Source organism: Oncorhynchus masou, unplaced genomic scaffold (assembly GCF_036934945.1).
Source record: "Oncorhynchus masou masou isolate Uvic2021 unplaced genomic scaffold, UVic_Omas_1.1 unplaced_scaffold_2300, whole genome shotgun sequence".
Taxonomy (NCBI): domain Eukaryota; kingdom Metazoa; phylum Chordata; class Actinopteri; order Salmoniformes; family Salmonidae; genus Oncorhynchus; species Oncorhynchus masou.
The window spans coordinates 45,604-71,632 of NW_027008767.1; the positions used below are offsets into that span (position 1 = coordinate 45,604).

The following is a 26,029-nucleotide window of genomic DNA, read 5'->3' on the forward strand; positions in this document are numbered from 1 at the left end:
GTATTCATTTCTCTCCTCCTCTCTCTCTCCTGTCTTAGTCAGAGTTGTACATGATGTATTCATTTCTCTCCTCCTCTCTCTCTCCTGTCTTAGTCAGAGTTGTACATGATGTATTCATTTCTCTCCTCCTCTCTCTCTCCTGTCTTAGTCAGAGTTGTACATGATGTATTCATTTCTCTCCTCCTCTCTCTCTCCTGTCTTAGTCAGAGTTGTACATGATGTATTCATTTCTCTCCTCCTCTCCTCCTCTCTCTCTCCTGTCTTAGTCAGAGTTGTACATGATGTATTCATTTCTCTCCTCCTCTCTCTCTCCTGTCTTAGTCAGAGTTGTACATGATGTATTCATTTCTCTCCTCCTCTCTCTCTCCTGTCTTAGTCAGAGTTGTACATGATGTATTCATTTCTCTCCTCCTCTCTCTCTCCTGTCTTAGTCAGAGTTGTACATGATGTATTCATTTCTCTCCTCCTCTCTCTCTCCTGTCTTAGTCAGAGTTGTACATGATGTAGTTGTACATGATGTATTCATTTCTCTCCTCCTCTCTCTCTCCTGTCTTAGTCAGAGTTGTACATGATGTATTCATTTCTCTCCTCCTCTCTCTCTCCTGTCTTAGTCAGAGTTGTACATGATGTATTCATTTCTCTCCTCCTCTCTCTCTCCTGTCTTAGTCAGAGTTGTACATGATGTATTCATTTCTCTCCTCCTCTCTCTCTCCTGTCTTAGTCAGAGTTGTACATGATGTATTCATTTCTCTCCTCCTCTCTCTCTCCTGTCTTAGTCAGAGTTGTACATGATGTATTCATTTCTCTCCTCCCTCTCTCTCCTGTCTTAGTCAGAGTTGTACATGATGTATTCATTTCTCTCCTCCTCTCTCTCTCCTGTCTTAGTCAGAGTTGTACATGATGTATTCATTTCTCTCCTCCTCTCTCTCTCCTGTCTTAGTCAGAGTTGTACATGATGTATTCATTTCTCTCCTCCTCTCTCTCTCCTGTCTTAGTCAGAGTTGTACATGATGTATTCATTTCTCTCCTCCTCTCTCTCTCCTGTCTTAGTCAGAGTTGTACATGATGTATTCATTTCTCTCCTCCTCTCTCCTCCTCTCTCTCTCCTGTCTTAGTCAGAGTTGTACATGATGTATTCATTTCTCTCCTCCTCTCTCTCTCCTGTCTTAGTCAGAGTTGTACATGATGTATTCATTTCTCTCCTCCTCTCTCTCTCCTGTCTTAGTCAGAGTTGTACATGATGTATTCATTTCTCTCCTCCTCTCTCTCCTCCTCTCTCTCCTGTCTTAGTCAGAGTTGTACATGATGTATTCATTTCTCTCCTCCTCTCTCTCTCCTGTCTTAGTCAGAGTTGTACATGATGTATTCATTTCTCTCCTCCTCTCTCTCTCCTGTCTTAGTCAGAGTTGTACATGATGTATTCATTTCTCTCCTCCTCTCTCTCCTGTCTTAGTCAGAGTTGTACATGATGTATTCATTTCTCTCCTCCTCTCTCTCTCCTGTCTTAGTCCAGAGTTGTACATGATGTATTCATTTCTCTCCTCCTCTCTCTCTCCTGTCTTAGTCCAGAGTTGTACATGATGTATTCATTTCTCTCCTCCTCTCTCTCTCCTGTCTTAGTCAGAGTTGTACATGATGTATTCATTTCTCTCCTCCTCTCTCTCTCCTGTCTTAGTCCAGAGTTGTACATGATGTATTCATTTCTCTCCTCCTCTCTCTCTCCTGTCTTAGTCAGAGTTGTACATGATGTATTCATTTCTCTCCTCCTCTCTCTCCTCCTCTCTCTCCTGTCTTAGTCAGAGTTGTACATGATGTATTCATTTCTCTCCTCCTCTCTCTCTCCTGTCTTAGTCAGAGTTGTACATGATGTATTCATTTCTCTCCTCCTCTCTCTCCTCCTCTCTCTCTCCTGTCTTAGTCAGAGTTGTACATGATGTATTCATTTCTCTCCTCCTCTCTCTCTCCTGTCTTAGTCAGAGTTGTACATGATGTATTCATTTCTCTCCTCCTCTCTCTCCTCTCTCTCTCTCCTGTCTTAGTCAGAGTTGTACATGATGTATTCATTTCTCTCCTCCTCTCTCTCTCCTGTCTTAGTCAGAGTTGTACATGATGTATTCATTTCTCTCCTCCTCTCTCTCTCCTGTCTTAGTCAGAGTTGTACATGATGTATTCATTTCTCTCCTCCTCTCTCTCCTCTCTCTCTCCTGTCTTAGTCAGAGTTGTACATGATGTATTCATTTCTCTCCTCCTCTCTCTCTCCTGTCTTAGTCAGAGTTGTACATGATGTATTCATTTCTCTCCTCCTCTCTCTCTCCTGTCTTAGTCAGAGTTGTACATGATGTATTCATTTCTCTCCTCCTCTCTCTCTCCTGTCTTAGTCAGAGTTGTACATGATGTATTCATTTCTCTCCTCCTCTCTCCTCTCTCTCTCTCCTGTCTTAGTCAGAGTTGTACATGATGTATTCATTTCTCTCCTCCTCTCTCTCTCCTGTCTTAGTCAGAGTTGTACATGATGTATTCATTTCTCTCCTCCTCTCTCTCTCCTGTCTTAGTCAGAGTTGTACATGATGTATTCATTTCTCTCCTCCTCTCTCTCTCCTGTCTTAGTCAGAGTTGTACATGATGTATTCATTTCTCTCCTCCTCTCTCTCTCCTGTCTTAGTCAGAGTTGTACATGATGTATTCATTTCTCTCCTCCTCTCTCTCTCCTGTCTTAGTCAGAGTTGTACATGATGTATTCATTTCTCTCCTCCTCTCTCTCTCCTGTCTTAGTCAGAGTTGTACATGATGTATTCATTTCTCTCCTCCTCTCTCTCTCCTGTCTTAGTCAGAGTTGTACATGATGTATTCATTTCTCTCCTCCTCTCTCTCTCCTGTCTTAGTCAGAGTTGTACATGATGTATTCATTTCTCTCCTCCTCTCTCTCTCCTGTCTTAGTCAGAGTTGTACATGATGTATTCATTTCTCTCCTCCTCTCTCTCTCCTGTCTTAGTCAGAGTTGTACATGATGTATTCATGTCTCTCCTCCTCTCTCTCTCCTGTCTTAGTCAGAGTTGTACATGATGTATTCATTTCTCTCCTCCTCTCTCTCTCCTGTCTTAGTCAGAGTTGTACATGATGTATTCATTTCTCTCCTCCTCTCTCTCTCCTGTCTTAGTCAGAGTTGTACATGATGTATTCATTTCTCTCCTCCTCTCTCTCTCCTGTCTTAGTCAGAGTTGTACATGATGTATTCATTTCTCTCCTCCTCTCTCTCTCCTGTCTTAGTCAGAGTTGTACATGATGTATTCATTTCTCTCCTCCTCTCTCTCTCCTGTCTTAGTCAGAGTTGTACATGATGTATTCATTTCTCTCCTCCTCTCTCTCTCCTGTCTTAGTCAGAGTTGTACATGATGTATTCATTTCTCTCCTCCTCTCTCTCTCCTGTCTTAGTCAGAGTTGTACATGATGTATTCATTTCTCTCCTCCTCTCTCTCTCCTGTCTTAGTCAGAGTTGTACATGATGTATTCATTTCTCTCCTATCTGTCGGTCTCTTCAGGTTCAGGGTGGAGGTCTGTGCTACAGCAGATAACAGTTTGTTGACAGTGTGGCCCTACCTGGCTCTGCACCGCTCTGAGCAACAGATAGTCCTCAAGAGTGGTACGTCTTGCTGTCCTGTTCTGTACCCACAACACACTGCACCGTGTACAGCATTCATACACTCACACTGAGGAGGACTGTCTACTAATCTAAGTATCTCTGTTCTTCCACCCCCCACCCTAACTGGTCCATGTGGTTGTCACTCAGGTTGTCTGAGCGGCTGCAGCGGCGAATCAGGGCCCTCTCAGATGACAGGGAAGGCGGTGCTACAGCCATGCTACTCCCCCAGCCCTCTCTCTCGCTACACTTCCTCCTCCACCTTCGCTTTCCTCTCCTCCACCAGTAATCACTCCACCTCTGGTGAGACACACCTCTACAGCTACACTGCTACACACCAGACCTGGTCAAATACACTATGTGAAGTACTGGGGCCTTCCCCCTACAAAGGCACCACTACCACAATCCCAAATAATAACCCCAGAGTGCCCATTCCAAGCTGAATCAAACATATTGACCTGTCCTCAGACTCTGGAGACAGCAGGAGTCGGACTGGGAGTGCAGGACCAGGACCCAGAGGGAAGGAGGACTGGCCCCAGAAGGAGACAGAGGGTGAGAGAGAGACGGATGGTGTGACTGACCAGCAGCAGTGGCAGCAGCAGGGTATACCAGTGTTTCCAGGGCAGGACTCAGAGGAGGGGTTGTACTACCACAGCATCCTGCAGGTAACAACTGGTAAATCACTCTGGGACAACTGCTGATAGAACAAAGGCTGTATAGCTAAATGTGATTGCTTGATTGCTTGCAGGCCGTACAGAAGTGGTTCAGTCAGTTTGGCTGGCCCCGTGGACCAAACCCCATCTCTCTACCACACTCTCTCAGAAGGTAAATCTCATCTCTCTACCACGCTCTCTCAGAAGGTAAACCTCATCTCTCTAACACGCTCTCTCAGAAGGTAAACCTCATCTCTCTACCACACTCTCTCAGAAGGTAAACCTCATCTCTCTACCACACTCTCTCAGAAGGTAAACCTCATCTCTCTACCATGCTCTCTCAGAAGGTAAACCTCATCTCTCTACCACGCTCTCTCAGAAGGTAAACCTCATCTCTCTACCACACTCTCTCAGAAGGTAAACCTCATCTCTCTACCACGCTCTCTCAGAAGGTAAACCTCATCTCTCTACCACACTCTCTCAGAAGGTAAACCTCATCTCTCTACCACACTCTCTCAGAAGGTAAACCTCATCTCTCTACCACGCTCTCTCTGAAGGTAAATCTCATCTCTCTACCACGCTCTCTCAGAAGGTAAACCTCATCTCTCTACCACACTCTCTCAGAAGGTAAACCTCATCTCTCTACCACACTCTCTCAGAAGGTAAACCTCATCTCTCTACCACGCTCTCTCAGAAGGTAAACCTCATCTCTCTACCACGCTCTCTCAGAAGGTAAACCTCATCTCTCTACCACGCTCTCTCAGAAGGTAGATGGACTGGTATCCGTCACACATATTTTTATTTTATGTTTTCATTACGTTATGTTATTATTAGTCTCTCCTCTCTCTCTCTCTCTCTCTCTCTCTTTCTCCCTCTCTCTTTCTCTTTCTCCTCTCTCGCTCTCTCTCTCTCTCTCTTTCTCCCTCTCTCTCTCTCTCTCTCTCTCTCTCTCTCTCTCTCTCTCTCTCTCTCTCTCTCTCTCTCTCTCTCTCTCTCTCTCTCTTTCTCTCTCTCTTTCTCCTCTTTCTCTCTCTCTCTTTCTCCTCTCTCTTCTCTCTCTCTCTCTTTCTCCTCTCTCTTCTCTCTCTCTCTCTTTCTCCCTCCCCCTCTCTCTTTCTCCCTCCCCCTCTCTCTTTCTCCCTCCCCTCTCTCTCTCATATCTCCTCTCTCTCTCTCTCTCCTCTGTCCTCTCTATCTATCTCTCCCAGGGTGGTATGTAGAGTCCAGACAGTAGACTCCAGCTCTAGTGAGTGGAGGAACTCGTACCTTATGAATCAAGGTAAAGACACACGGACCATCTACGACATGCTGCGTCACCTGAGCGGACAGACACTTCCTGGTGTGAGCACCAACCAATCGCTGCCCTGCAACCTCACTGAGCGCGTGCAGCAGCTGCTCCACTGGAACACAGTGCTGCTGGCCTTCCTCAGGTACCACACAGACACTTAATCACTCATACACGGACAACTCCGCCGGCCGCCGTACGCAGGCACACACCCTCACCGGCCTACTCACTGTGTTGTGATCTTCAGGAGGCAGGGAGCCTGTCTGTCCCACATCAGACCAGAGTACCTGTTAGACTCCCAGGAGTTCAGCCACTGGAGCTCTCTACAGGCCCAGTCCCAGTGTGATCAGAGGGGGCTGGACTACAGCAGCAAGGTCTTTGAATCCCTCAGTAAAATGGCCTGGATGGATGTTCTACTGCAGACCTACAAGGCAAGAGAGTGTTCTCTCTCTCTCACTCACTCACTCACTCACTCACTCACTCTCTTTCTCTGTCTCTCTCTCGCTCTCTCTCTCTCTTTCTCTCTCCCGCTTGCTCTCTCTCTCTGTCTCTCTCTAATCTCTCTTCTCTCTATCTCTCTCTCTCTCACTCACTCACTCACTCACTCACTCACTCACTCACTCACTCTCTCTCTCTTTCTCTGTCTCTCTCTCGCTCTCTCTCTCTCTCTCTTTCTCTCTCCCGCTTGCTCTCTCTCTCTGTCTCTAATCTCTCTTCTCTCTCGCTCTCTCTCTCTCACTCACTCACTCACTCACTCACTCACTCACTCACTCACTCTCTCTCTCTTTCTCTGTCTCTCTCTCGCTCTCTCTCTCTCTTTCTCTCTCCCGCTTGCTCTCTCTCTCTGTCTCTAATCTCTCTTCTCTCTCGCTCTCTCTCTCTCACTCACTCACTCACTCACTCACTCACTCACTCACTCACTCACTCACTCACTCTCTCTTTCTCTGTCTCTCTCTCTCTCTCTCTCTCTCAATTTCAATTCAAGGGGCTTTATTGGCATGGGAGACATGTGTTAACATTGCCAAAGCAAGTGACGTAGATAATATACAAAAGTGAAATAAACAATAAACATGAACAGTAAACATTACACATACAGAAGTTTCAAAACAATAAAGACAAATGTCATATTATATACAGTGGGGCAAGAAATTATTTAGTCAGCCACCAATTGTGCAAGTTCTCCCACTTAAAAAGATGAGAGAGGCCTGTAATTTTCATCATAGGTACACTTCAACTATGACAGACAAAAAAATCACATTGTAGGATTTTTAATGAATTTATTAGCAAATTATGGTGGAAAATAAGTATACCCTTTCTTGGCAATGACAGAGGTCAAACGTTTTCTGTAAGTCTTCACAAGGTTTTCACACACTGTTGCTGGTATTTTGGCCCATTCCTCCATGCAGATCTCCTCTAGAGCAGTGATGTTTTGGGGCTGTTGTCATGCTGAAAGACCCAGCCACGTTTCATCTTCAATGCCCTTGCTGATGGAAGGAGGTTTTCACTCAAAATCTCACGATACATGGCCCCATTCATTCTTTCCTTTACACAGATCAGTCGTCCTGGTCCCTTTGCAGAAAAACTGCCCCAAAGCATGATGTTTCCACCCCCATGCTTCACAGTAGGTATGGTGTTCTTTGGATGCAACTCAGCATTCTTTGTCCTCCAAACACGACGAGTTGAGTTTTTACCAAAAAGTTATATTTTGGTTTCATCTGACCATTTGACATTCTCCCAATCTTTTTCTGGATCATCCAAATGCTCTCTAGCAAACTTCAGACGGGCCTGGACATGTACTGGCTTAAGCAAGGGGACACGTCTGGCACTGCAGGATTTGAGTCCCTGGTGGCGTAGTGTGTTACTGATGGTAGGCTTTGTTACTTTGGTCCCAGCTCTCTGCAGGTCATTCACTAGGTCCCCCCGTGTGATCATTTTGACCCCACGGGGTGAGATCTTGCGTGGAGCCCCAGATCGAGGGAGATTATCAGTGGTCTTGTATGTCTTCCATTTCCTAATAATTGCTCCCACAGTTGATTTCTTCAAACCAAGCTGCTTACCTATTGCAGATTCAGTCTTCCCAGCCTGGTGCAGGTCTACAATTTTGTTTCTGGTGTCCTTCGACAGATCTTTGGTCTTGGCCATAGTGGAGTTTGGAGAGTGACTGTTTGAGGTTGTGGACAGGTGTCTTTTAAACTGATAACAAGTTCAAACAGGTGCCATTAATACAGGTAACGAGTGGAGGACAGAGGAGCCTCTTAAAGAAGAAGTTACAGGTCTGTGAGAGCCAGAAATCTTGCTTGTTTGTAGGTGCCAAATACTTATTTTCCACCATAATTTGCAAATAAATTCATTAAAAATCCTACAATTTGATTTTCTGGATTTTTCTCTCTCATTTTGTCTGTCATAGTTGAAGTGTACCTATGATGAAAATTACAGGCCTCTCTCATCTTTTTAAGTGGGAGAACTTGCACAATTGGTGGCTGACTAAATACTTTTTTGCCCCACTGTATATATACATACAGTGTTGTAACAATGTACAAATGGTTAAAGTACACAAGCGAAAATAAATAAACATAAATATGGGTTGTATTTACAATGGTGTTTGTTCTTCACTGGTTGCCCTTTTCTTGTGGCAACAGGTCACAAATCTCTGACTGTCTCTCTCCCAGTCTCTCTCTATATATCTCTTTCTCTCTCTCTCTCCCTCTGTGTCCTGATCAGCAGTCTGAGAAATGTGTGTCTGTCCCCTCCTCCCCAGGTGCTAGTCCTGCCGCGGGTGACAGAGGGTCCCTTGTCCCTGGGCCTCCAGAGCTGTGACAGTGGCAGCATGGAGCAGCAGGTCCCCAGGATCAACCCAAAGCCCCTGACCTCTAACATCTACTCCACCTGGGAGAGGAGGCTACTCACCTGGCTCAACCTGCACTACCACAGCATGAGGACTACTGTCTGGAGCCCACTCACCTCTACAGGTAGGAGGGGGGTGTTGAGGAAGAGACAGGGAGGTAGAGACAGAGAGGTAGAGACAGAGAGGTAGAGACAGGGAGGTAGAGACAGGGAGGTAGAGACAGGGAGGTAGAGACAGGGAGGTAGAGACAGGGAGGTAGAGACAGGGAGGTAGAGACAGGGAGGTAGAGACAGGGAGGTAGAGACAGGGAGGTAGAGACAGGGAGGTAGAGACAGGGAGGTAGAGACAGGGAGGTAGAGACAGGGAGGTAGAGACAGGGAGGTAGAGACAGAGAGGTCGAGACAGGGAGGTAGAGACAGAGAGGTCGAGACAGGGAGGTAGAGTCAGGGAGGTAGAGTCAGGGAGGTAGAGTCAGGGAGGTAGAGACAGGGAGGTAGAGACAGGGAGGTAGAGACAGGGAGGTAGAGACAGGGAGGTAGAGACAGAGAGGTAGAGACAGAGAGGTAGAGACAGAGAGGTAGAGACAGAGAGGTAGAGACAGAGAGGTAGAGACAGAGAGGTCGAGACAGAGAGGTCGAGACAGAGAGGTCGAGACAGAGAGGTCGAGACAGAGAGGTAGAGTCAGAGAGGTAGAGTCAGAGAGGTAGAGTCAGAGAGGTAGAGTCAGAGAGGTAGAGTCAGAGAGGTAGAGTCAGAGAGGTAGAGTCAGAGACAGAGACAGAGAGACAGAGTCAGAGAGACAGTCAGAGAGACAGTCAGAGAGGTAGAGTCAGAGAGGTAGAGTCAGAGAGGTAGAGTCAGAGAGGTAGAGTCAGAGAGGTAGAGTCAGAGACAGAGACAGAGAGACAGAGACAGAGACAGAGAGACAGAGAGACAGAGACAGAGAGACAGAGACAGAGAGACAGTCAGAGAGGTAGAGTCAGAGAGGTAGAGTCAGAGAGGTAGAGTCAGAGAGGTAGAGTCAGAGAGGTAGAGTCAGAGAGGTAGAGTCAGAGAGGTAGAGTCAGAGAGGTAGAGTCAGAGAGGTAGAGACAGAGAGGTAGAGACAGAGAGGTCGAGACAGAGATTGACAGAGGTCGAGACAGAGAGGTAGAGACAGAGATTGACAGAGGTCGAGACAGGGAGGTAGAGACAGAGATTGACAGAGGTAGAGACAGGGAGGTAGAGACAGAGATTGACAGAGGTAGAGACAGAGACATCCATAACTCTTCTGTTACCTATATTCTGCTCTTTAACCAGGAGACGTCCCATCAGCCCGCTGGGTGGTGAACTTTGACCTGGACCTGGCAGACGGCCTGGTTCTGGCTGCTGTGCTGGCTGCCTACTGTCCCTTTCTGGTACGGGCTTGTGTTAAAAAATCTGATTAAATCAAATCAAATGTTATTTGTCACATGCTCCGAATACAACAATAACCAACGATACTTTAAGAAGATTTAAGAAAAAATTAAGAAATAAGTGTCAAGTAAAAAATTGAAAATAGAAAATAAAAGTAACACAAAATTAAACAGTGACAGTAAAATAACAAGCGAGGCTGTTTACAGAGTGTACTGGTACAGAGTCAATGTGGAGGCTATATACAGGGGTGTACCGGTACAGAGTTAATGTGGAGGCTATATACAGAGGGTACTGGTACAGAGTCAATGTGGAGGCTATATACAGGGGTACTGGTACAGAGTCAATGTGGAGGCTATATACAGAGGGTACTGGTACAGAGTCAATGTGGAGGCTATATACAGAGGGTCCTGGTACAGAGTCAATGTGGAGGCTATATACAGAGGGTACTGGTACAGAGTCAATGTGGAGGCTATATACAGAGGGTACTGGTACAGAGTCAATGTGGAGGCTATATACAGAGGGTACTGGTACAGAGTCAATGTGGAGGCTATATACAGGGGTACCGGTACAGAGTCAATGTGGAGGCTATATACAGAGGGTACTGGTACAGAGTCAATGTGGAGGCTATATACAGAGGGTACTGGTACAGAGTTAATGTGGAGGCTATATACAGAGGGTACTGGTACAGAGTCAATGTGGAGGCTATATACAGGGGGTACAGGTACAGAGTTAATGTGGAGGCTATATACAGGGGGTACTGGTACAGAGTCAATGTGGAGGCTATATACAGGGGGTACTGGTACAGAGTCAATGTGGAGGCTATATACAGGGGGTACAGGTACAGAGTTAATGTGGAGGCTATATACAGGGGGTACTGGTACAGAGTCAATGTGGAGGCTATTTACAGGGGGTACTGGTACAGAGTTAATGTGGAGGCTATATACAGGGGGTACTGGTACAGAGTCAATGTGGAGGCTATATACAGGGGGTACAGGTACAGAGTTAATGTGGAGGCTATTTACAGGGGGTACTGGTACAGAGTCAATGTGGAGGCTATTTACAGGGGGTACTGGTACAGAGTCAATGTGGAGGCTATTTACAGGGGGTACTGGTACAGAGTCAATGTGGAGGCTATATACAGGGGGTACAGGTACAGAGTCAATATGGAGGCTATATACAGGGGGTACTGGTACAGAGTCAATGTGGAGGCTATATACAGGGGGTACTGGTACAGAGTCAATGTGGAGGCTATATACAGGGGTTACCGGTACAGAGTCAATGTGGAGGCTATATACAGGGGGTACTGGTACAGAGTCAATGTGGAGGCTATATACAGGGGTACTGGTACAGAGTCAATGCGGAGGCTATATACAGGGGTACTGGTACAGAGTCAATGTGGAGGCTATTTACAGAGGGTACTGGTACAGAGTCAATGTGGAGGCTATATACAGGGGTTACCGGTACAGAGTCAATGTGGAGGCTATATACAGGGGGTACTGGTACAGAGTCAATGTGGAGGCTATATACAGGGGTACTGGTACAGAGTCAATGCGGAGGCTATATACAGGGGTACTGGTACAGAGTCAATGTGGAGGCTATTTACAGAGGGTACTGGTACAGAGTCAATGTGGAGGCTATATACAGAGGGTACTGGTACAGAGTCAATGTGGAGGCTATTTACAGAGGGTACTGGTACAGAGTCAATGTGGAGGCTATATACAGAGGGTACTGGTACAGAGTCAATGTGGAGGCTATTTACAGAGGGTACTGGTACAGAGTCAATGTGGAGGCTATATACAGAGGGTACTGGTACAGAGTCAATGTGGAGGCTATATACAGAGGGTACTGGTACAGAGTCAATGTGGAGGCTATATACAGAGGGTACTGGTACAGAGTCAATGTGGAGGCTATATACAGAGGGTACTGGTACAGAGTCAATGTGGAGGCTATATACAGGGGGTACTGGTACAGAGTCAATGTGGAGGCTATATACAGGGGTACTGGTACAGAGTCAATGTGGAGGCTATATACAGGGGGTACTGGAACAGAGTCAATGTGGAGGCTATATACAGGGGTACTGGTACAGAGTCAATGTGGAGGCTATATACAGGGGGTACTGGTACAGAGTCAATGTGGAGGCTATATACAGGGGGTACCGGTACAGAGTCAATGTGGAGGCTATTTACAGAGGGTACTGGTACAGAGTCAATGTGGAGGCTATATACAGAGGGTACTGGTACAGAGTCAATGTGGAGGCTATTTACAGAGGGTACTGGTACAGAGTCAATGTGGAGGCTATATACAGGGGGTACCGGTACAGAGTCAATGTGGAGGCTATTTACAGAGGGTACTGGTACAGAGTCAATGTGGAGGCTATTTACAGAGGGTACTGGTACAGAGTCAATGTGGAGGCTATATACAGAGGGTACTGGTACAGAGTCAATGTGGAGGCTATATACAGAGGGTACTGGTACAGAGTCAATGTGGAGGCTATATACAGAGGGTACTGGTACAGAGTCAATGTGGAGGCTATATACAGGGGGTACTGGTACAGAGTCAATGTGGAGGCTATATACAGAGGGTACTGGAACAGAGTCAATGTGGAGGCTATATACAGATGGTACTGGTACAGAGTCAATGTGGAGGCTATATACAGAGGGTACTGGTACAGAGTCAATGTGGAGGCTATATACAGAGGGTACTGGAACAGAGTCAATGTGGAGGCTATATACAGATGGTACTGGTACAGAGTCAATGTGGAGGCTATATACAGAGGGTACTGGTACAGAGTCAATGTGGAGGCTATATACAGAGGGTACTGGTACAGAGTCAATGTGGAGGCTATATACAGAGGGTACTGGAACAGAGTCAATGTGGAGGCTATATACAGATGGTACTGGTACAGAGTCAATGTGGAGGCTATATACAGAGGGTACTGGTACAGAGTCAATGTGGAGGCTATATACAGAGGGTACTGGTACAGAGTCAATGTGGAGGCTATATACAGAGGGTACTGGTACAGAGTCAATGTGGAGGCTATATACAGGGGGTACTGGTACAGAGTCAATGTGGAGGCTATATACAGGGGGTACTGGTACAGAGTCAATGTGGAGGCTATATACAGGGGGTACTGGAACAGAGTCAATGTGGAGGCTATATACAGGGGTACTGGTACAGAGTCAATGTGGAGGCTATATACAGGGGGTACTGGTACAGAGTCAATGTGGAGGCTATATACAGAGGGTACTGGTACAGAGTCAATGTGGAGGCTATATACAGGGGGTACTGGTACAGAGTCAATGTGGAGGCTATATACAGAGGGTACTGGTACAGAGTCAATGTGGAGGCTATATACAGAGGGTCCTGGTACAGAGTCAATGTGGAGGCTATATACAGGGGGTACTGGTACAGAGTCAATGTGGAGGCTATATACAGAGGGTACTGGTACAGAGTTAATGTGGAGGCTATATACAGGGGGTACTGGTACAGAGTCAATGTGGAGGCTATATACAGGGGGTACTGGTACAGAGTCAATGTGGAGGCTATATACAGGGGTACTGGTACAGAGTCAATGTGGAGGCTATATACAGGGGGTACTGGTACAGAGTCAATGTGGAGGCTATATACAGGGGGTACTGGTACAGAGTCAATGTGGAGGCTATATACAGAGGGTACTGGTACAGAGTCAATGTGGAGGCTATATACAGGGGGTACCGTTACAGAGTCAATGTGGAGGCTATATACAGAGGGTGCTGGTACAGAGTCAATGTGGAGGCTATATACAGGGGGTACTGGTACAGAGTCAATGTGGAGGCTATATACAGGGGGTACTGGTACAGAGTCAATGTGGAGGCTATATACAGGGGGTACTGGTACAGAGTCAATGTGCAGGCTATATACAGAGGGTACTGGTACAGAGTCAATGTGGAGGCTATATACAGGGGTACTGGTACAGAGTCAATGTGGAGGCTATATACAGGGGTACTGGTACAGAGTCAATGTGGAGGCTATATACAGGGGGTACTGGTACAGAGTCAATGTGGAGGCTATATACAGGGGGTACTGGTACAGAGTCAATGTGGAGGCTATATACAGAGGGTACTGGTACAGAGTCAATGTGGAGGCTATATACAGGGGGTACCGTTACAGAGTCAATGTGGAGGCTATATACAGAGGGTACTGGTACAGAGTCAATGTGGAGGCTATATACAGGGGGTACTGGTACAGAGTCAATGTGGAGGCTATATACAGGATGTACTGGTACAGAGTCAATGTGGAGGCTATATACAGGGGGTACTGGTACAGAGTCAATGTGGAGGCTATATAAAGGGGGTACTGGTACAGAGTCAATGTGGAGGCTATATACAGGGGGTACTGGTACAGAGTCAATGTGGAGGCTATATACAGGGGGTACTGGTACAGAGTCAATGTGGAGGCTATATACAGGGGGTACTGGTACAGAGTCAATGTGGAGGCTATATACAGGGGTACTGGTACAGAGTCAATGTGGAGGCTATATACAGGGGGTACTGGTACAGAGTCAATGTGGAGGCTATATACAGGGGGTACTGGTACAGAGTCAATGTGGAGGCTATATACAGGGGGTACTGGTACAGAGTTGTCACGAACCGGCTCAAAGCCCGTAACAAAAGGGAGACAACGTGGAGATACGGTTTAACAAAATATATATTTATTAACTAAAGCAACTAAGGAAAATATACAATGGTGTGTGTAATCAGTAGTCAGTAGTGTAAGTGAGTGTTTTGCATGAAGGTGATAATGCAGGGTGTTGAAAAGATGCTAAAGCAAACAACTCAAAAACCACCAAGAAACACAACAAAATCCATAAATGTGTCTGCATGGAGAGAGTCTCCTCCATGAATGGGGAAGTGGTGTATTTATCCTGGGAGACACCGGGCCCAGGTGTTTCCCATGTAGCTGACGACCCTCCCCAACTCCGCCCACCGGCATCCTAATAAGGAAACAACAAAGAGAGAATACGGCAGACAGAGTGGGAGGGTCGTCACATTCCCCCCCATAAAACCGGGGACCAATAAGGGCCCCGGAACAACGACACAGCCCTCTGCGTCCCAACTTGACACAGCTTCTGCGTCCCAAATTGATGAGGGGTTACTTACAATTTGAGGGGTTCACTTACAATTTGCCCCAGCCAACCTCCTCCCTGGACCTCAGCAACCTTCGCACAGGAAGCAACATTTAAGAGGAAAGAAGACAAAACCAGGAGGGAGCAGACAGGACAGAGAGAACATGACAATACGAACAATGGTCAGTCACGTAAACATTTAGGAACAGGGCGCACGAGAGAGCGCATCAGCAATCACGTTTTCAGTCCCCCGGATGTGCCACACATCGAGATGGAATGAGGAGAAAGAAGGCTCTGCTATCTTACTCTCCAGCATGTACTTGATCTCAGCATCCAGACAACGTAGTTTCTCTGAAGAAACTCTATAGAACCGCTGATGAATGGGGTCAGCATCTCCAATGTCAATATCATGTTCTATTAAGGTTGTACGTGTAGGTGTATCAGAAAACAAACCTGGAAATCTCTGAAGCAGACCAACCATCATCTCGTTCCGCCCATCAACAGGTAGGTGAGTGAGAAGACTGTCTAAAATATTCAGTGTTTCTGAATTTTTTAATCTACCCTGCAATATACAATCATCAGGACCAGGAACATCTTCCTCCTCATGCCCAGATCTAGCACGACAAGAACCCAAGGAAACAACGGTATCAGCCAAAAGAACAGGCTTACCGTCCTCTGTGGACTTCCACTGTTCAGTCTCAGAGGAATGTGCATAATAGGGTTTTAACAGATTTACATGGCACAGCTGGTGTGCTTTCCTCCATTCTGGAGTGGCAACTAGATCATTTTGCTCAGTGTACTGGCGCACTACTGTATATGGACCTTGAAACTTGGCTTGAAAAGGAGTACCAACAATTGGCAGCAGAGCAAGAACCTGGTCACCCGGACTAAAGTGACGAGGCTCAGTTCGGCGATCAAAAATGCCCTTCATCCTCTCCTGTGAAGATGATAACTTCTCCTTAGCCATTTCACCGGCGGTGTACAGGCGGCGCCGGAAATCACACACATACGATAACAGGGACTGAGGAGGCTCGGGAGACTTCCAGTCATCCTGGAGAACAGATAAAAGTCCACGCACCCTATGTCCAAACACAAGGTCATTTGGACTGAAACCCGTGCTCTCCTGTGAAACCTCCCTCGCGGCTAACAGTAACCAAGGCAACCCCTCCTCCCAATCCTTATCCATATCAGTACAATAAGCTCTCAACAAAGACTTAAGTGTTTGATGGAAACGTTCCAGTGCTCCTTGACTTTGAACGTGATAGGCGCTAGACAAATTGTGTTTAATATGGAGCTGTTGCAGAACCTGACTAAACAGATTAGAGGTGAAATTAGATCCTTGATCACTCTGAATGACCTTAGGGATTCCAAACAATGAGAGAAACTGAGTCAAAGCTTTTAACACAGACTTAGTCGTGATAGATCGGAGAGGATAGGCAGCAGGAAACCTAGTGGTCTGACACATCACAATGAACAAGTAACTGCTACCCTTTTTAGAGTGAGGCAGAGGACCCACACAGTCAATAATCAGATACTCAAAAGGTTGGCTGAGTACAGGAATAGGAAACAAGGGTACCGGCTTAATAGCTTGATTAGGTTTACCAGTTAATTGACAGGTGTGACAAGTTTTGATAAAATCAGAAACATCCCTCTTTAACCGAGGCCAAATGAAATGTCTTAGTATGCGATTGTAGGTTTTCCTCACCTCCATATGTCCAGCAATGTCGCTGTGAGAAGTTTCCAACACCAACTCACAAAGCTTAACTGGTACAACAACCTGACTAATTGCCTTCCCCAAAAAACAACTATCATGAGACACCCACTTTCTCATCAGGACATCCTCTTGGAGAAAATAGCCATGGGCGTCATCTCCCAACTGTTCCACAGGCACAATTTGGTCACGCAACTCTTCCAACGTGGGGTCATCCCGTTGCGCATTGATTAGATCTGAGCGGGTTACAGATAACGGGATAACAGGGAAAACCGTGACATACTTCTTTGTATTATTATCATTAGTCGGCGCAGTGACCACTTCGCCACGGCTCATAGAACGTGTCACTGCACACGGGGAAACTCTGTACACTCTCATCAGGAATCCCAACAAATGACGGCTTGGTGGAAACCACTAGAGATGGAAACACGACAGGCCATACACGCTCACCAGCCAAGTTATTTCCAAGGATAACGTCGATACCCTCAATAGGCAACAAAGGACGCACCCCCACAACAACTTCACCCTTCACCAGCCCACAATCCAACATCAGTTTATGCAATGGAACTGACAGAGTGTTCAAACCTATTCCCCTAATTAGAACACTATTCCCTGAATCAGTCTCAGCAGAAAAGGGTAACACAGACTCCAACACAAATGATTCAGAGGCTCCTGTGTCTCTCAGGATCTTCACTGCCACTAGGTCTTTACTTCCTAACATAGACACAAAACCTTCCGTAATGAAAGGTAAATAGTCTGGATCAATATGGACTTTCACATTCTCCTGGGCCTGAGGAAATGAGTCATGAGTGAACTGATGTGGAACAGGTGCAGCTAACGCGGTAGGCTTAGATTTAGCGTAAGCACCCTTTAACCTGAGAAGTGGACATTCGTTTTTCCAATGACCTGAACCTTGACAGTAGTGACACTCCTGCCCAAAGTCAGCTTTACCATGGGAGTCAGGCTCAACCCTAGTTGAATAGAACTCTCCTCGTGAACCAAAGTATCTCGGTGAGCGAAGCCCAAATCTATCCGAACGCCCCCACTCTTTCCGAATACGGGGCTCTGCAAAGACACTTTTGTGAGTCAACACATACTCGTCCGCCAAAACCGCAGCGACCGACATTCTGTACTTTCTGTTCGTTAATATACGTGGCAATACGATCAGGAATTGTGTCCTTAAATTGCTCTAACATAATCAGATCACACAGCCCTTGGAAAGTCACAACTGCAGAGGCGGAATTAAACTGTAAAGATAATTGTCGCGCAAACTCAACATGAGTCTGCTTATCATCCCTTTTTAAAGTTCTAAATCGTTGGCGGTAAGCCTCAGGGACCAATTCATAAATCTGTAACACAGCTGTTTTAACTGTATCATAACTGTACACCAAGAGCTGAATATGCTTCCTGCGCTTTACCAGTCAGCACACATTGCAACATTAAAGTGCGGTCAGAATCAGGCCAACTCCTAGCGTCAGCAACCCGCACAAACAACGAAAATAATGTCTCAGGGTCCTTTTCATTAAACTGAGGCAATAACCGTAAGTTCCCAACAATATCAAATGTCTCTGGGGCACGACCAAAAGAGGAACTACCCCTAGGTAAATCTGGGTCACCTTCCAGAACAAACTCTCCCCTGAGATCTTTCCTTCCCTAACCAACTCTATACGTTATTGTTGCAACTTGATTTTAGCACGCTCCATATCTTGTTTAAATGCCAATTCCTTTTCAAACTTTACACGATCATGCTCTCTTTTCTCACGTTCATGCTGCCGATCATGCTGCCGATCATGCTCTCTTTTCTCACGATCATGCTGCCGATCATGCTCTCTTTTCTCACGATCATGCTGCCGATCATGCTCTCTTTTCTCACGATCATGCTGCCGATCATGCTCTCTTTTCTCACGATCATGCTGCCGATCATGCTCTCTTTTCTCACGATCATGCTGCCGTTCATGCTGCCAATCATGCTCTCTTTTCTCACGATCATGCTACTAGGACTAACTGATGGAATGGCCATTGTAACGTTATGGGGAGACGACAAGTCCTCAGCAGAGGCTGGCCCAGTGGTAACTTCAAGAATACCACTCTCCATCAGATTGGCCTTCAATATCAACCTAGTACCTAAATCTAACAATTCCTCTGATGGAAAGCAAATTATCTACATAAGACGCCATAGTCACACAAAAAAATTCTCACTCTTCCGCTCTGCAGAGCACACCAGACCACAACCCGAAAATTGACAATCACCCTGAGCACCACAGAAGAGAGATGAGATACGGAGCTTCCCCAAAACCTACAATAACTCAACCCTAGTCTTCGTGCGGATTTGCGGTTGGGAATTTATGCACTGTAGCCCGCTGGCAAGGAAATAGAACTCCCCATCATGCTGGCAAATTCCACCAAGCCACGGATGTGCCCCCGAGACAACTGCTCAGTCCACAGACACCACACAAAAATAACAAACATTAACCATGCCCAACATATTCCAAAAAATGAAACATGTCACTAAGCCTATCAGGGGAAAAAGGCTATAGCTCCGGGTAGCAAGTTCCACTAACCTACCCAAATCTCCCACCGATGTACACAGCCGATTACACACCTCAGACTGACGTCCCAACACAAAGTAGAACAAACGTTTCCAGGCTAGGCAGGGCCTGGAAACTAACCTTTCTACTCCAACGCAGCACACAACCCAAACAACAAAGGCAACCAATACTGGGCCTATCAAACTCAAACAAAATATGCAAACGAAACACGTACCTCCACGGTCTCCCAAACCAATAGTTAAAAGGATCCCGGACGAGCCCCCACTTGTCACGAACCGGCTCAAAGCCCGTAACAAAAGGGAGACAACGTGGAGATAAGGTGTAACAATATATATATATATATATATATTTACAGGGGGTACTGGTACAGAGTCAATGTGGAGACTATATACAGGGGGTACCGGTACAGAGTCAATGTGGAGGCTATATACAAGGGGTACTGGTACAGAGTCAATGTGGAGGCTATATACAGGGTGTACTGGTACAGAGTCAATGTAAAATAAAAATAAAATAATGTGGAGGCTATATACAGAGGGTACTGGTACAGAGTCAATGTGGAGGCTATATACAGGGGGTACTGGTACAGAGTCAATGTGGAGGCTATATACAGGGGGTACTGGTACAGAGTCAATGTGGAGGCTATATACAGGGGGTACTGGTACAGAGTCAATGTGGAGGCTATATACAGGGGGTACTGGTACAGAGTCAATGTGGAGGCTATATACAGAGGGTACTGGTACAGAGTCAATGTGGAGGCTATATACAGGGGGTACTGGTACAGAGTCAATGTGGAGGCTATATACAGGGGGTACTGGTACAGAGTCAATGTGGAGGCTATATACAGGGGGTACTGGTACAGAGTCAATGTGGAGGCTATATACAGAGGGTACTGGTACAGAGTCAATGTGGAGGCTATATACAGAGGGTACTGGTACAGAGTCAATGTGGAGGCTATATACAGTGGGTACCGGGTACAGAGTCAATGTGGAGGCTATATACAGGGGGTACTGGTACAGAGTCAATGTGGAGGCTATATACAGGGGGTACTGGTACAGAGTCAATGTGGAGGCTATATACAGGGGGTACTGGTACAGAGTCAATGTGGAGGCTATATACAGGGGGTACTGGTACAGAGTCAATGTGGAGGCTATATACAGAGGGTACTGGTACAGAGTCAATGTGGAGGCTATTTACAGAGGGTACTGGTACAGAGTCAATGTGGAGGCTATATACAGGGGGTACTGGTCCAGAGTCAATGTGGAGGCTATATACAGAGGGTACTGGTACAGAGTCAATGTGGAGGCTATATACAGGGGTACTGGTACAGAGTCAATGTGGAGGCTATATACAGGGGGTACTGGTACAGAGTCAATGTGGAGGCTATATACAGGGGGTACTGGTACAGAGTCAATGTGGAGGCTATATACAGGGGTACTGGTACAGAGTCAATGTGGAGGCTATATACAGAGGGTACTGGTACAGAGTCAATGTGGAGGCTATATACAGAGGGTACTGGTACAGAGTCAATGTGGAGGCTATATACAGTGGGTACCGGGTACAGAGTCAATGTGGAGGCTATATACAGGGGGTACTGGTACAGAGTCAATGTGGAGGCTATATACAGGGGGTACTGGTACAGAGTCAATGTGGAGGCTATATACAGGGGGTACTGGTACAGAGTCAATGTGGAGGCTATATACAGGGGGTACTGGTACAGAGTCAATGTGGAGGCTATATACAGAGGGTACTGGTACAGAGTCAATGTGGAGGCTATTTACAGAGGGTACTGGTACAGAGTCAATGTGGAGGCTATATACAGGGGGTACTGGTCCAGAGTCAATGTGGAGGCTATATACAGAGGGTACTGGTACAGAGTCAATGTGGAGGCTATATACAGGAGGTACTGGTACAGAGTCAATGTGGAGGCTATATACAGAGGGTACTGGTACAGAGTCAATGTGGAGGCTATATACAGAGGGTACTGGTACAGAGTCAATGTGGAGGCTATTTACAGAGGGTACTGGTACAGAGTCAATGTGGAGGCTATATACAGAGGGTACTGGTAGAGAGTGATGATACTGTGTTCTCTCCTCCTATTCCTGGTCAACTCTTGTTCTCGTCTACTCTGTGGGAAATTGTCAGTAAATCTAGACTCATCTAAACTCGACTGGTTTTGATTCGTCTGACTGTGGTAGCAGATAAGGCTTAATCTGTGTCTGGGAACCTGGCCCAGTGTTGACTGTCCCCCCCTCTGGTCTCTCCGGTCCCTCAGATCCCCAGTCATCTCCAGAGGATGTACACCAGCATCAGCCGCCTGGAACAGAACCTCCACAACAGTATCATCCTCAGCCAGGCCTTTACACTGCTCTGCCTGGACATAGACATCCAGCCCACAGAGCTGTCAGACTCTAACCCTGTTCTGATGTTGATGCTGTGTGTTTACCTGTATGAGACGCTGCCCCAGTACCTTCCCAGGAGAACCATCACCCTGTCTGGCAGCCTGCACCACACCTTCACCAAGCAGGCAGGTCTCTCTCCATCACACAGCACTAGCCCTGAGTAACCCTGTCTTACAGCCTGCACCACACCTTCACCAAGCAGGCAGGTCTCTCTCTCCATCACACAGCACTAGCCCTGAGTAACCCTGTCTTACAGCCTGCACCACACCTTCACCAAGCAGACAGGTCTCTCCATCACACAGCACTAGCCCTGGGTAACCCTGTCTTATAGCCTGTACCACACCTTCACCAAGCAGGCAGGTCTCTCTCCATCACACAGCACTAGCCCTGAGTAACCCTGTCTGGCAGCCTGTATCACACCTTCACCAAGCAGGCAGGTCTCTCTCTCCATCACACAGCACTAGCCCTGAGTAACCCTGTCTTACAGCCTGTATCACACCTTCACCAAGCAGGCAGGTCTCTCTCCATCACACAGCACTAGCCCTGAGTAACCCTGTCTGGCAGCCTGTATCACACCTTCACCAAGCAGGCAGGTCTCTCTCTCCATCACACAGCACTAGCCCTGAGTAACCCTGTCTTACAGCCTGTATCACACCTTCACCAAGCAGGCAGGTCTCTCTCCATCACACAGCACTAGCCCTGAGTAACCCTGTCTGGCAGCCTGTATCACACCTTCACCAAGCAGGCAGGTCTCTCTCTCCATCACACAGCACTAGCCCTGAGTAACCCTGTCTTACAGCCTGTATCACACCTTCACCAAGCAGGCAGGTCTCTCTCTCCATCACACAGCACTAGCCCTGAGTAACCCTGTCTTACAGCCTGTATCACACCTTCACCAAGCAGGCAGGTCTCTCTCATCACACAGCACTAGCCCTGGGTAACCCTGTCTTACAGCCTGTATCACACCTTCACCAAGCAGGCAGGTCTCTCTCCATCACACAGCACTAGCCCTGGGTAACCCTGTCTTACAGCCTGTATCACACCTTCACCAAGCAGGCAGGTCTCTCTCCATCACACAGCACTAGCCCTGAGTAACCCTGTCTTACAGCCTGTATCACACCTTCACCAAGCAGGCAGGTCTCTCTCCATCACACAGCACTAGCCCTGGGTAACCCTGTCTTACAGCCTGTATCACACCTTCACCAAGCAGGCAGGTCTCTCTCCATCACACAGCACTAGCCCTGAGTAACCCTGTCTTACAGCCTGTATCACACCTTCACCAAGCAGGCAGGTCTCTCTCCATCACACAGCACTAGCCCTGGGTAACCCTGTCTTACAGCCTGTATCACACCTTCACCAAGCAGGCAGGTCTCTCTCCATCACACAGCACTAGCCCTGAGTAACCCTGTCTTACAGCCTGTATCACACCTTCACCAAGCAGGCAGGTCTCTCTCCATCACACAGCACTAGCCCTGGGTAACCCTGTCTTACAGCCTGTATCACACCTTCACCAAGCAGGCAGGTCTCTCTCCATCACACAGCACTAGCCCTGGGTAACCCTGTCTTACAGCCTGTATCACACCTTCACCAAGCAGGCAGGTCTCTCTCCATCACACAGCACTAGCCCTGGGTAACCCTGTCTTACAGCCTGTATCACACCTTCACCAAGCAGGCAGGTCTCTCTCTCCATCACACAGCACTAGCCCTGAGTAACCCTGTCTTACAGCCTGTATCACACCTTCACCAAGCAGGCAGGTCTCTCTCTCCATCACAGCACTAGCCCTGGGTAACCCTGTCTTACAGCCTGTATCACACCTTCACCAAGCAGGCAGGTCTCTCTCTCCATCACACAGCACTAGCCCTGAGTAACCCTGTCTTACAGCCTGTATCACACCTTCACCAAGCAGGCAGGTCTCTCTCTCCATCACACAGCACTAGCCCTGGGTAACCCTGTCTTATAGCCTGTATCACACCTTCACCAAGCAGGCAGGTCTCTCTCCATCACACAGCACTAGTCCTGGGTAACCCTGTCTTACAGCCTGTATCACACCTTCACCAAGCAGGCAGGTCTCTCTCTCCATCACACAGCACTAGCCCTGAGTAACCCTGTCTTACAGCCTGTATCACACCTTCACCAAGCAGGCAGGTCTCTCTCCATCACACAGCACTAGTCCTGGGTAACCCTGTCTTACAGCCTGTATCACACCTTCACCAAGCAGGCAGGTCTCTCTCTCCATCACACAGCACTAGCCCTGAGTAACCCTGTCTTACAGCCTGTATCACACCTTCACCAAGCAGGCAGGTCTCTCTCCATCACACAGCACTAGCCCTGGGTAACCCTGTCTTACAGCCTGTATCACACCTTCACCAAGCAGGCAGGTCTCTCTCTCCATCACACAGCACTAGCCCTGGGTAACCCTGTCTTACAGCCTGTATCACACCTTCACCAAGCAGGCAGGTCTCTCTCTCCATCACACAGCACTAGCCCTGGGTAACCCTGTCTGGCAGCCTGCACCACACCTTCACCAAGCAGGCAGGTCTCTCTCCATCACACAGCACTAGCCCTGGGTAACCCTGTCTGGCAGCCTGCACCACACCTTCACCAAGCAGGCAGGTCTCTCCATCACACAGCACTAGCCCTGGGTAACCCTGTCTTACAGCCTGTATCACACCTTCACCAAGCAGGCAGGTCTCTCTCCATCACACAGCACTAGCCCTGAGTAACCCTGTCTTACAGCCTGTATCACACCTTCACCAAGCAGGCAGGTCTCTCTCTCCATCACACAGCACTAGCCCTGGGTAACCCTGTCTTACAGCCTGTATCACACCTTCACCAAGCAGGCAGGTCTCTCTCCATCACACAGCACTAGCCCTGAGTAACCCTGTCTTACAGCCTGTATCACACCTTCACCAAGCAGGCAGGTCTCTCTCTCCATCACACAGCACTAGCCCTGGGTAACCCTGTCTTACAGCCTGTATCACACCTTCACCAAGCAGGCAGGTCTCTCTCTCCATCACACAGCACTAGCCCTGAGTAACCCTGTCTTACAGCCTGTATCACACCTTCACCAAGCAGGCAGGTCTCTCTCTCCATCACACAGCACTAGCCCTGGGTAACCCTGTCTTACAGCCTGTATCACACCTTCACCAAGCAGGCAGGTCTCTCTCTCCATCACACAGCACTAGCCCTGAGTAACCCTGTCTTACAGCCTGTATCACACCTTCACCAAGCAGGCAGGTCTCTCTCTCCATCACAGCACTAGCCCTGGGTAACCCTGTCTTACAGCCTGTATCACACCTTCACCAAGCAGGCAGGTCTCTCTCCATCACACAGCACTAGCCCTGAGTAACCCTGTCTTACAGCCTGTATCACACCTTCACCAAGCAGGCAGGTCTCTCTCTCCATCACACAGCACTAGCCCTGAGTAACCCTGTCTTACAGCCTGTATCACACCTTCACCAAGCAGGCAGGTCTCTCTCTCCATCACACAGCACTAGCCCTGAGTAACCCTGTCTTACAGCCTGTATCACACCTTCACCAAGCAGGCAGGTCTCTCTCTCCATCACACAGCACTAGCCCTGGGTAACCCTGTCTTACAGCCTGTATCACACCTTCACCAAGCAGGCAGGTCTCTCTCTCCATCACACAGCACTAGCCCTGAGTAACCCTGTCTTACAGCCTGTATCACACCTTCACCAAGCAGGCAGGTCTCTCTCTCCATCACACAGCACTAGCCCTGAGTAACCCTGTCTTACAGCCTGTATCACACCTTCACCAAGCAGGCAGGTCTCTCTCCATCACACAGCACTAGCCCTGAGTAACCCTGTCTTACAGCCTGTATCACACCTTCACCAAGCAGGCAGGTCTCTCTCCATCACACAGCACTAGCCCTGAGTAACCCTGTCTTACAGCCTGTCCGTTCCACCTTCCAAAGCAGTTCAATAAGATCCTTTTCTGCAATGGAAGATCATTCACTTTGCCTTGGTGTGTACACATTGTATGACAATTATTCACATTTTCGTGTGTGTGTGTGTGTGTGTGTGTGTGTGTGTGTGTGTGTGTGTGTGTGTGTGCTCCAGGTGCGTCTGAAGAGCCCGTCCTCCAGAGCGATGTTCTACCATGCCTCCATCGTAGGGAAGGAGGCCCATCATTTCTCCTTGCCTCAAGGAGCTTCCATCACCATCCCTCCTAAGTAAGCCCTTCTATCTCTAACCATAACCCTTAACCCATAACCCCTAACCTCTAACCATAACCCCTAACCTCTAACCATAACCCCTAACCTCTAACCATAACCCCTAACCTCTAACCATAACCCCTAACCATAACCCCTAACCTCTAACCATAACCCCTAACCATAACCCTTAACCATAACCCTTAACCCCGAACCATAACCCATAACCCCTAACCATACCCCTAACCATAACCCCTACCCGTAACCATAACCCTTAAC

General features: G+C 47.6%; 1 pseudogene; it reads left to right on the forward strand.

Moving 5' to 3' along the window:
- Window positions 1-25,811, forward strand: part of LOC135533265 (cilia- and flagella-associated protein 47-like) — a 60,742-nt pseudogene extending 34,931 nt beyond the window's left edge.
- The last annotated feature ends 218 nt before the right edge of the window (window positions 25,812-26,029 follow it).